Raw genomic sequence first — 12608 nt, 5'->3', positions numbered from 1 at the left:
AAAGGAGGCATGCTGTATCAACTATAGAATAAATAGCAGAAATCTTTTAGTGTCTTACAGTGAAATGACTTGTATTAAAAGACTCCAGATTTGACACTATCCTAGGCGAAGTTAACGTTTAACCCATGGTGCTGGAGGCTGGCTGCATCTGCAAGCACCTCACCAGCGAGCCCCTGCGCCTGCAGTGCTCCCCAGGATGCGAAGGAGAGGCGACCAGCCGGGCTGCCCAGCCAGCCGGGGCTGGCACAGGCGGGCAGAGCGGAGGGACTGGGTTTGCCCGGCCTGAGGCGGGCTCTGACCCTTCTGAGAGGAGCCCAGCGAGGGGGCAAGGGGCAGCGGTCATCTGGCAGAGCTGGGGAAACTCGGCTGGTCGAGGGGAGGCTCCGGGGAGCCTCGCTCGAGCAGCCCCGGCGCAACGAGCCTGGCCTGCCGCCGCCCCCGCCGCCCGGGGCGCTGAGCCCGCGGAGGGCACACGCTCCCGCCCGCCTGCGGGCCGCCCCGCCCCGAGCCCGCTCCCTCGGGCGGCGCCGGCCTGCCGGGGCCGCGGCCAGGCGCTCCCGGCGAGGCTCCGGCAGAGGGCGCCGCAGGCCCGGGCTGCGCGGCGGCCCGGGCCCCGGCCGCCGATCCGGCCGCCGCCGCCCGCGGGCGCCCCCCTCCGGCGGCTGCTCTGTCGGCGGCGGGGAGAGCGCCGGGGCCGGCCCTGGCACGGAGGCTGAAGCCGTGCCACCGCCTGCCGACGAGGGAGGGAAGCGGGCCGGACTTCGGCCGGCGGTAGAGAGCGGGACGGGGAAGGCTGTTACCGAAGCGGATTAAAGCCTTACTAAACCCATTTAAGTTTGTGTATGGATTCTTTACCAAAATCACCGGGAGAGAATATGGGAGGGGTGCGACAGTGAGTTCCGCTGCCGGAGGAAGAGCTGTTCCCGGTCTCCCCGTGTATCAGTCCCGTGGCAGGGTCCTGCTGCCTTTCCGGGGACGCTGTCGTGGTGCGGCCGGAGGGTGAATAGAGCGGGTCTGGACGTAGCGCATGGCAGCGTGCCGGCTGCTGTGGTGACACATGTGAACCGGCTTTCGGCTCGCTCGCATGGGTGTCAGTGGCAGTTCAGCGTCTGTAGCTCGGAGTTCAGCAAGGGTTAGTCAAGTGCTTTTCAGGTTCGTGAAGAATTGATTTAAAATAGCTAGAGTCCTGGGCAGCGGTGTCAGAAGAGACTGCACGGTCCACATAAACCTGGGAAAACAGAACTGGGATTTATGCAAGCAGTAAAAGTTGTTCTGTTTTTATTATACCAGTGTGACTTAGCCCAATGTAGAAGGAGAGTTGGATAAATGTTGTGAGGCGTGTTCATATCAGTAAGTGGTGCTCACAAGAGGGCTTTTTTGGATGCAACCATACTGTAATAAAAAGTTTTTAACCCTAAGCAGAGTAGTTATGCTACTACAAAGGATGTGGGTACACTGGGAATCTGAGGATGCCTCTGCAGATTTCCCCTTCCCCCCTCCCAGTTGGAGTGCCATGCTGTGGGAATTTTCGTGGGTGGTCAGCCTCACCAGTAAACTTTCTTCTGGGAATTTGGTGTATGCAGGAGGGTAAATCCCCAGCAATCGCTGTGCCTGTTGCAGTCTTTGTTTTGCTTTACTTGGGATATGCTGTTTTCCTAGAAAAATTGCAGGCAAGCTGTTTGAGAGGTTTCCAAGAGAGAAGAGAAAAGCAGTGTTCACTATAGGAGGTCATTTGCTGTATGAGTATTCTTTAAAAAGGCCTGTTAATTTTGTGGCCTACTTCATGGTAGGGGAAGGAAAAAAAGCCAAATGTTGATATATCATCATTTTTTGCGGTATTTACTAAATCTCTGGAACCTAATGGAGTGTGTGGATAATCAAAAGACCATGAAATTTATTTTACCCCACTTCAAAATATGCCAAATACCAAGAGGTTCTGGAGGTTTAGGATTGCTGCCAAAATATCTTTATGGTAGTATTTACCCATGGTAGGAGTGTAGTAGGTTTCTAATGGGAAATCTCAAAAGATGAATAACTTAACGGCTTTTTTTCCCCCCCTTATTTAACAACAGATCTAACTTGAAAATTACTTTTATTCAGTGATAATTAACTATGTAGAAAGACTTCATGTATTGTTTTGGTATGAAGATAAAACTCTTGCTAATCTGTAGAGTGTAGAGCTACAGTCGGGATTCAGTTTATGTTCAAAGTCCCTGTGCTGTGTCTTTCCTATCAACTAGCCACCTCTGACGTGTAAAGCTGCTTGGTAGAGAATAATGAGGAAGGCAAGTTGAAGCTGGTCTTGTGGTGAGCAGCTGCTAGCTAATTTTTGGGTTCGGTTCAGTTCAGAATTTTTGAAGAAAACATGTGCAAGATATGACATGGTCATGCTTTACTTTGTATATTTTTAGGGGATGGGAGAGTTATTTTTTAATTGTTAACTTTCCTTTGACCTGTAACTGGTTGAATTTTTGCTTAAGGTGATGCAGGACAAAGATCTGGCAAGGCCTGATCCCAGGTGGTTTTATTCTGAGAGTTCCTCTGCTTTCAGTTGCCTGTGGTGGATGCCTAGTTGACCTTTTTCTTGCAGACTGTGGTGCTAAAATAAAGATTAACCATTAATGTCAATTTTGTAGCGTACGTGTTTTCCAGATAGAGCACCACGTAATCACCTCAAAATTGATCTAACATATTTTTATGCATTGGTAATGACTACTTTTTGCCTGACTTGTGCAGAGACCTTGTCTCATGAGCTGAAGTTCCATTGTTCATCTCCGAATTATTTTCAACTTCTAAATATTTTAATGCTAGCGATTAAATGAAATCTAGTGCTCTTGTAGGCGAATTCATGTCTCCTGCTACATTATCTCCTAAACTGGGAACTTTCTCTGGCCCTGTGCGCTGTGTGGCATCATCTTCCATACTAAGATCCCTCCTTAAAACACTTTCTGTAACTTAATCCCTTAAAGTAGGCCAGTGTTTTTATGGAGTACATAATTTTGGTATCTCAGAGTATGGTCTTTTCTTTTTGTCTTGTGTGTTAAATCTGCTTACCAGTTTCTGTTGAGTAGCCAGATTTGCTTGCTTTATAGGCAAGGCAAGTGAGACTTATCACAGAATGGTGTGAGGATAATTTTTTGCCCTTTATATTGCTAATGTGTAGGAATTAGATAGTCATCTGTACTTGCTATGCAGCATTAATAAAGCTTAACTTGTTATAGCAGACCCTCTTTATTGCAGAGCACACTAATAAGCTTGTCTGCTGATCTTAACTTCTAATTTGGCTGAAAATTCATCAAAAAGCCACCTGGTTAACAGCTTGTTTCCTTTAAATACATATAGAATGGTAATATCCCCAAAGTATCTTGCTGTATGATGATAGGCAACTGAAAAAGAGAATAGCCATATTTTATATGTTTCAAAACTCAGTTAAATGGATCACCACCGTGTTCTCAGCTCTCTGTTGTGCTGCAGTCTGTGTGCCCTGTCAGTGAGCGATCTGATGTGATGTTGTTGCATCTTGTGCAAAAATCATTGTAATATTGTGCAAAAGGTTAATTTGGGGGTTTTCTCTGAGTGAAGAACACATTATTTGAGAAGTCTTTCCTGCACAAGGATGTATGTAGGTGTATGTCTTTTACCTGAGGCCTTCTCATCTATCAAAATAAGGTTCACTCAGTTGCTTAGTTCATGGATTTATTACTGTCTTGTCTTTGCTTTTAAAAAAAACCCCAACTGAGTCCTTCTGTGGTACTCCATTGAGGGGGATTCAACATACCAAATGAAGTTCTGAAGAGATCACTTAAAAGATGAGTAGGCCAAGTTTTTGCTGTTATTTCTGGGTCTGCTTTTATGTTCTTGCTCTCTTGATCCATTATAATGGTAATTATAGCTATCATTGGCTTGGTAATTAGAATTGAATCTAGAACTATTGTTGTGTAACAGAATTTAAAATAGGTTATCTCAAGGTAGGGAATCACTATTATGGCAAATGGAATTTGTGTCATCCTGTCAGACTGATGACTTAACACTGATAAAGGGTGATGATACCACAATGTTATTGCAAGCACTTGTCGGTCCATTACCAAAGGAAGCTTATTAGAATATATACAAGAATATCCACAAGCTTACTTGTTTTCTAAATTCTATTTATTTCTAAATTGTGTAAAATTTTCTAAATGTGTACTTCATGCAATAGTTCAGGTTGGAAGAGACTTCAAAATGTCTCCAGTTCAACCTGCAGAAAGCAGGCTCAGGTGCAAGGTCAGACAAGGTTGCTGAGGGCTTTATCCAGTTGGATCTTGGAAAACTCTAAGGATGGAGACAGCATAACCAGTCTGGGCAACATCCTTCTTCCTTCCCTGCCTCTCTCCTCTCTGTCTCCCCAAAAACTGGAACCTTACTTTTCTGGGTAGAACTGGTCTCTTCTAGCAGGGCACTTCAGGTGGGCTTTTTAGGCAAGACCTATTAATCAAAAGACTGCAAGTCAATAGTGGTACAGAAACAGATGACTTTTGCGTTCATATCAGCAAGGTGGAATGATTTATACCTGAACTACTAGACAAAACTGAACTTGTGCACCAGCTGCTTTCTGCTGCATCCCATCTGCAGGGATGTCTCTGCATCTTCTGATCCAGAAATGAAGAGTTGAAGCTTTTTTACTTAATCACAGACAATAGTTCCCCTCTCAACTTTCTGTTTCCATGATTTGCTCAGATTATCAGAATAGGAAACAGCATGTTTCTGGGTGAACTGTGGCTGTCTGTATTAAAACTAGCTTCTCTTAAGTCTCCAGTTAAACAATGACCCCATAAAGTTTTAAATCAGGATCGAAGATACTAGTTCAGCTAATACCTAACTGGCTCAGATGTTCCTTGCTTTGATGGTTTAAAGTATCTTGGGAAGACTTTTCTTTATAATTCTGAGAGATAGGAGTTGAAATCTCAGTGTAGCTGAATTGGCTCATTATCCTCCTGAAGAATGATGCAGTCAGTCACATGAGTGTCTTGACACTCATTAGGTGTCTTTTCAGTGGTGTAAAAATGTTGAAAGTCCATGGTGGCTATTTTGAAGGAAGTTTCTTTGATCCCAGTAGTCATACTTCCAGGTGCTTGCATGTATGTGTGTATGCTCTTGTAGGTGATCCAGAGTGTCACAGCCGTAGCTGTACTTCTTTGTGCCTAGTTTGTGAAATTTGCTGGATGTCTTATTAGCTAAGTATAACAGAGACTCCTGCGTACCACTTTCTGGGTGTACAAAATCTGATGGATCACAGGAGCTACCACAGTGACATAAACAGACATTAGACCTTGCTGCCTTGTGCTGTCATTCCCAGACTGTATTTTTATATTGTTTGAAGCACGGGGCTGTTTGTGCACGCTAATCCAGCCCCTCTGCTTTGTTTAATTTAAGGCTTCAGCTGAGCCCCGTATTCTTTCTTGCACAGCTCTGGAGAGCAACAACTTTAAGTGCAGCTGACAGCATTGCTATCTCGGCATCTGCATATTGAATGCCCCCTCTTTGCTGTCTTCCCCCCCTTCTCCCCATGTTTGCCTGCTGTTTTTAACAAGATTCAAGTGGCCTGTGTTAGTTTTCTTGCGGCTGCATGCCGCAGGAGGCATCTGCATTTCCTCAGGCCTGGCACCTCTCGGCAGCATGGTTCTCTTCACAGCACTGCCGAGAGTCTTCAGGAGTACTAGGGAGAAGAAAAGTGATACATGTTTTCCCTGTCAGGGCCCTGACCTCCATCTCGAGAGGTGAAGCAAAGAAAGAGGGTCTTGTCTTGTCTCCTGTTGGTAGCCTGCCTGGTGCTACAGCAGAAGAGGCTCCAGGAAAGAGCAGAGCATGCACGTCTGGGAGTGCAGTGCTTTCCTCTGAGAGGAGAGAAATGATAAAGTCAGAGGAGTTAACAACATTAATAGGAAGTTGAAGGCTTTTGTCTTTCTTGTTTCCCTACCTCTGGTGAGGTGCTCTGTTGTTTGCCATTATGGATAATTTGCTAATAGTTTTGTACTCTGCAAAGAGCCGTGAGGACAGTGAGAAAGCTGCTGGGTTTTGATTTGTCTAACTTTGTCTTCCAAACTGTCTCGGGACTCCTCAGGCCAAATTGGAGGAGAGATTGGTTTGAATTTGTTTTAAATCCTTTTTGAAGAAAATGGTGGAGAAGTTTTAGTGGAATACATAGGACAAGTCTTAATCATTTCTTGTTCTGATAAATGTGCTTTCTAAATACTGTGTTCTGGAAGGAGATCTGAACAGAGTTAGATTGGCTAATGACTTGAATTCTCTAAAAGCCTTTGGTTCAATCTTTCTTGTGGGTTGTCACTTTGTTTTAAAAATAATTTTATGATCTTTTAGTGGCTGGTTCTGTCACCCATCATGCCAGTTTCTTGCGTCAGGTGAAGGACTGAACTTATCAGGGAAAGTAAAATGGTTTTTTACTACCAGGCATGTTTGTTGCATCCAGTGGTGAAGAAAACATTTCTTGTCCTTTTAAGGTACCTACTGCAGTTGCAGCTTGCATCTTTTCACAAGTGAACCTTACTAGTCTAGGGGTTTGTGGCAGCAATACAAGACAGAAATACACATGGCTCTCTGGAAAAAAACACATGTGTAATACTGCTTATAGAATGGCTATTAAGTGAAAGTAAGTTATTTGCATGTCCAAGGTCATCCAATTCCTGGTAGAACAAGTGAAGCATGAGGTGTACCAGAATCATCCAACTACCCATGTACTTAGGCTTCATCTTCTTAAGAGTTCATTGTTACTTTTCACTGAAACAGAACTGTTCCTTTGGTGGTAAGGTGTAGTGTATACCGGCTCTTTGTAGAATCTACTGAATTGTGAAGATCTGGAAATAAGTTTAGAATACCTTAGAAAACACAGGAAGACCAAAGTTTAGAAACTATTCTATACTAACCTCGAGGTTATTAAAAAACCCCAAGGTATTTCTAGTGTGCTTCTCCCTCTCTTTAATGGATGAAGCTCTTGCATATCTGTGCTTGTTTTTGTCTCGCGTGGAAGAAGGCAGCTATGTGGGGTTTTTTTTATTTTATTTTATTTTGTGGGGTTTTTTTAAAGTCATGCCACTGTATCTTTTGCTTGGAATGAATGCAGTTTGGTGGTATGGTATGGGGAGCAGGACATTAGTTCCTGGCTTCCATCAGAATGTGGAAGTGTGTTGGATAGATAAGAGAGGAGTAAATGGGGGTAGAACAAATGGAATAAAACTGAGAATGTTTATAATAAAACTTAAGAAATTTGGAGGTGGGAACTTTTTTGTTGGGCGGGGGGTTGGCTTTCCTGGGGACAATGAGATGGGACTGGGGTGGGGTGAAATCCCAATGTCTCTCATATCCAGTTTGGCAGGGTCTGTGTCATGTTCTGTTGGTCTTGCTTTGTGATAAACAGTTTCTATACAAATGTCTGAATCATCTGTAGATGACAATTCAGATTTACAGTTCTTTTGTTATTAGGACACTTACATTCCAGACTAATAACCCTGGTGACTCATTAACCCTTTCTGTGGAGATTGTCTGTAGTGATGGGCTAGAACTCCGTAACTGTAACATGATAAAGAGGATTTTGCCTGCTCTGCAGGAATCTGTTAGCACACTCTCATTGTATATGCCAGCTGCATACAACCCTGCTCCTGTGCCTTTTTTTTTTTTTTCTCTTTAGCATATTGCTCTTTGCCTTCAGACCAGGGCAGCAGCCTTGACTACTTGATGGTTTTGTCTTTGTCTGTCCTCGTTCTTTCTGGAAATATGCTCATAAATTGTTACTTCATATGATATCTCTCCCACTACTCACAACTTCAGCCCGGCTTTGCTATTCCCACTTCCTGGACACATGAAGAAGCTCTTGCACCTGGCTGTTGATTCACCGCTCAGTCCCAGCACAGTGGCATACTTTTTGACTCAGTCCCAGTCATTCTCCTCCCACTCTGTCTCCTCTTGCCAGCATGGTCGCTATTTCACTCAGTTGTCCCTGTTCACCCTCACCTGGTCGTTGCTCGGTCTCAGTTTACCAGTTCTCTCTTGCCTAATAAATTTAGTTCTGTGCCACCAAATAACTCTTATCTGGTTGCAACTCTTCAGAAATGGTGGCTGCGGCAGCTCCTCATATTAGGTGTCTCACCAGCGCAGTGCTGTTGTGGCAGCGTCCAGTGTTCTGCACACAACAGCTCTTGTTTCTCTATGTGTATTTTTCTTGTTGTTACACCAGTAGAGGAAAGCCTGCTTCTCCCTTTGTAGGAATCCCAGTGGGGCTGCTGGGAAGTTTGATGTTTCTGAGAGGAAATGACTTGTTAGTATTTTGTGGACACCTTGATACCTTCCTGTGCATGGGAAAAGGACCATTGAAGCTAAGTGAGAAAAGCAGACTGGAACTGTCTGCTTGCGAAGGCAAACACGATGGGCAGAGCAGCTTCATCCTGACATAAAGTAGTCGTGGACGAGAAGGGTTAGGTTTTTGTTGGTGTTTAAATACCCTGAAAAGCTGCTAAAAACACTGCAACTTTAAAAATCCATTAAGTTTTCACATCAACTGTACTTGTGGATAGTAGTTTTGGTCCTCCCATTCACAAAAAAAAGGTGCAGTGGAACTAGAAAAGCTTCAGAACAAGTTGGTAAGAGTGATCAGATGTATGGGATGTTTTCTGCATGAGAAAAATTCTGTAGAATAGAAGCCTTCAACCTCAAAAAGAGATTGCTTTGGGGAGGACGGGAAAGAAACCCATGAATCGCAAATAGGAAGAAGTAAATGAAATTACTAGGTACTGTACAGAGCTAGGAGACATCAAGTGAAACTAGCAGGTTGATTCAACATTAAAAAGGAGTTTATTCATCCCACCATATGAGCTGCAGAGCTCCTTGCCACAGGATGATATGGATGCTGAAAGGTTACATGGATTCAAAACTAATTGGACAAACTCATGGAAGACAAATCTGTTATGGATTAAATACAAAGATCTTGCCTCTAGTTGAAGCCACAAACTGAAATCAGGGAGACTGTTCTGTGGCAGCATTGTCACATGCTTGTCCTGTTTTAAACTCTTCCCTAAACATCTGACATTAATCATTGTTAGAGACAAAAGTAAGGGGCTAGAATTATTCTTGGTAGATTCCCCTACAGCTATTCCCATGTTTGTATGCTGTGGGCTTTTTCAGCGTGTATGAATTTTGTCCTCTTTCTGTTGCCACCCTCGGTGCTTTCTCTGCAGAGCAATTGAGAAGTCACATACCAAAAGCTGATGTTGCAAATGGCTCTCTACTTGGTGCAGTGCAGTGGATACCCTTTGTAGCTGTAGTTCTCTACCACCTGCTGCTCTCTCTGGCTTCTGCAGGGTTTTTTTTTCATGTAGTCTAGTTTATGCTTACCTCATGTTTTTAATAAAGCTTTCTGAACAGACATAGGGATGGAGAGGAGCCTTTGAGACAACATAGATTTTGTAGAGGGTGATGGCTGTAGCCAGACTTGCCTAGAGAAGCATTTAGCTTCCCTGGAGTGAGTTGGTGACAGGCTTCACAGACTAAGTTTCTTTAACTTGCTTGATTGGGTGAGGGAGAAGTACAAAGGTAAGATTGGTTTTTGTTTGGTTTTTTTTTTTAATTGAAATCTTTCATTTTTATGACTAATTGGTAAAGCTATATGGTTTTCTTTTTTTAAACATACGCATTTGTTGAAGTACATTTAAGCATCATGACATTAAAAAAAAAAAATTGGTGTTGCTGAGTTTCATTGTTAATCTGGTTTGTTCCAGTAATAAAGTGAGTTGTCTAGGATGTGAAGCATTTCAGGATCTTTTGGAATGGGAGAACAGTATAACTAGCAGTATAAAAAGAATAAATAGTATAAATCCACCATACTAAGCGGGGTAATTGCAGCTCCCTTTTGGAGCATGTATGTGAATGCATGAGTGTATAATGGTGTGGGCTGAAGTTGGAAATAGGTGCATAATGCTAAAGTAATAAATAATGTGTTATTCATAAACTGATGATACAGGATTATTATATTGAAGGTTCATCTAGCTCAGGTCCTAAATTATAATAGCATTGGGAGAAAAGTGTAAGACTACATTAAATGTTGTGCAGTGGAATATGGAGGATCTCTATTGCAGTTTAGGTGCTTTCTGAGCCAGAAGTTGCATTGAGATTATTAAGTGAGAGACATTTTGAGTTTTATCCTTCAGTAGGCAGCACGGCCGCTTTCTGAACCAATTTAAGTTCATGGTCTCCAGACATTTGGTGGGGGTAGATACCCCAGTCTAATAATGCATTATGTGTTTAAGACAGAATTAGAAAAAAGACCTTTTAGTTGTGGCAATTGTAGATAAAGCATCATATTTCCTTTCACTTTCATCTTTGCAGACAATGTACAGAGAAAAGAATTAACAATATTACAGACAGTAATGTAACAGTTTTACAGAGGTGCTTGTAAAACTAGATTATATAGCTGTATACCAGGAAACTTCATGAACAGTGAGTTTTGGCTAATGTGTTCCTACTTTACACGACTCAGCAGGATCATCCTTATAATGTAAGACACTTGTGTGTTGGGAGGATATAGGAGTTTTTGTATGGTGTTTACTTACTGATTTAGAAAGGAAGGGTCAAGGCAGCTCTTCGCACTAAGGAACTTTGTCATTAGCCTCAGCTTGTAGTTATTGGAGGAGGAGGTAAGGAGAGAAAGAGATGTATTGTTCTCTTACATAGTTTGTGGGGGAAGGTTGGATTAAAAAATACCAGGTTATGCAGACTTTTCAAAGAGTACAAATTTAGGATGAGGAAATAAAATGGGACATAATTTCCATGCTCATATACCTAAAAAACAATGAGCTGGGCAGCAGATAAGATCACCAGTTTAAACAAGAACAAAATCAATGTTTTTACAAGTCTGAAAAAAATACAGGAGGTTGATTTATTTCCATCTACTTTTTAACCTTTAGGTGCACTTCAGTCTCATTTTCCACATTTTTTTTTTGCCATGCAAACAGTAGAGCTAGATTTCTTGCATTATTTTTGACTTGTGACTTATATTACTTATAATTTAAAGATTCTGTGATTGCTTTTCTTTTCTGTAAGACCATTTCATTGTTAAAAACTTAGCACTAAGGGGGGGGGGAGTTCTGGGCATCAGAACAGGGCAGAGAATTCTTCTCTTACATGACTTTACAATTTTAGATAAATGGTTCCCATACATATGAATGGCTTAAATCTCATGAGCTCAGAGGAGAAACTAGGTCTGGGAAAATAACTGTTTTGGTTTCTTCAGTGTTTAAAAAAAAAAACAAACCCAACAAAACAAACAAAAAAAAGTGAATGCATCACTTTTGTTGATAATGAAGATGCTGAGTTGATTCATCACTTTCATATATGAGTCTAAGTGAAAAATATTCCACTTACCTCCTCGGTTACCGTAGTGGATGCTGAGTAAAAATATTTAAGTTAGTTAACATCATCATAGTTCATTGTGTTGGGAGATAAGTGGAAGAAATAATTGGGGAAGTGATGGAAAGGAAAATTAGAACATGATTTTATATAGTACTGGAAGGCAACATAACTTCTATGCCACACTTACAAGGTGCAAGTCATTTTTTGAAGACAAATTTAGGAGGGAGCGGGAAGTTGTACTATATTATTATAAAGTACTTCACATAATTTTTTGTTTTATGTATAACTTCATAACTACCTTTAGTGTTCTCAGGTTGGCATTTCTGCACATTTAATGCAGCAGTTGGTTGTGGATCATGGCTTTAAAAATTTGGTTGTGAAGAAGCAAAACTTTAAATTCTTTGCATGTGAATTGCATGGGTTTTTTTTAATGTTACTCAGCTGTTACTTAATTGCCATCAATTAATCTGTAAGCATTTTGGAAAGTGGTGGTGGAAGTTTTCTCTCTGCCTTGCATGCTCCAGACATGCTGAACAGTCAGAAGTAATAATGTAGACAATAATCATTTGGCTTTGACACAGTCATGATCCTTGTCGTCATCACAGAGCCGAAAAAGTAAGACTACTGGTGATATAATGTGTGGTGGTTTATTTTCACATTTTGAGCAGGGAGGGTTGATTTAAGAGACCACTGAATGCTAATTTCTGTTGCTTTGTTACCGTGCATATTTTAAATGGAAGAACAGCAAATGGGTTTAATTTATATGAGATTTGCAGCCAGTAGATCGTAAAAATTCTCCATCTGCTTGTTAGCAGCACTCTATGCTCCGCTTTTAAAAAGAAGAAAGAAGATGATAATGTAGATTATGTGTTTTCCTGAACTGGAATGAATGAATGAAATGTCCTGAAGGAGATCCCCAAGTGTTGGTAGTATTGTAGGATTTAATTGCAAGAAAAGTGTGTTTCAATGTATTTTTTTCCTCCAGCACTATGGCTTTTTTAAAATGCACTTCATTGCTCAGGCTTTTTAGCTGGCACAAAGTCATTGAACAGAGGTTGCCACTTTTTGCATTTTTTGGTACAGGTCTTAGCATAACACTCCTTAACTTTTCTGAGGCTTCTTTAGGTGTTGTAGCAATAATACACCACAAGGACTGGATCGGAAACCTATGCCTGGTGACCCACCTGTGGTCCCTTCCAATTACTTTCTTTGCT

At 41.9% G+C, this 12608-nt stretch overlaps 1 protein-coding gene across 5 annotated transcripts in view; it reads left to right on the top strand.

Annotated features, from left to right (window-relative positions):
* SPIDR (scaffold protein involved in DNA repair) overlaps positions 1-12608 on the top strand; it is a 208194-nt gene that overhangs the window by 14712 nt on the left and 180874 nt on the right. The gene's annotated exons all lie outside the window — the stretch shown is intronic.

This window comes from Aquila chrysaetos, chromosome 4 (assembly GCF_900496995.4).
Source record: "Aquila chrysaetos chrysaetos chromosome 4, bAquChr1.4, whole genome shotgun sequence".
In the NCBI taxonomy this organism is placed as follows: Eukaryota; Metazoa; Chordata; class Aves; order Accipitriformes; family Accipitridae; genus Aquila; species Aquila chrysaetos.
Note: the sequence above shows the minus strand (reverse complement) of the source record. Positions and strands in the feature narration are given on the sequence as shown.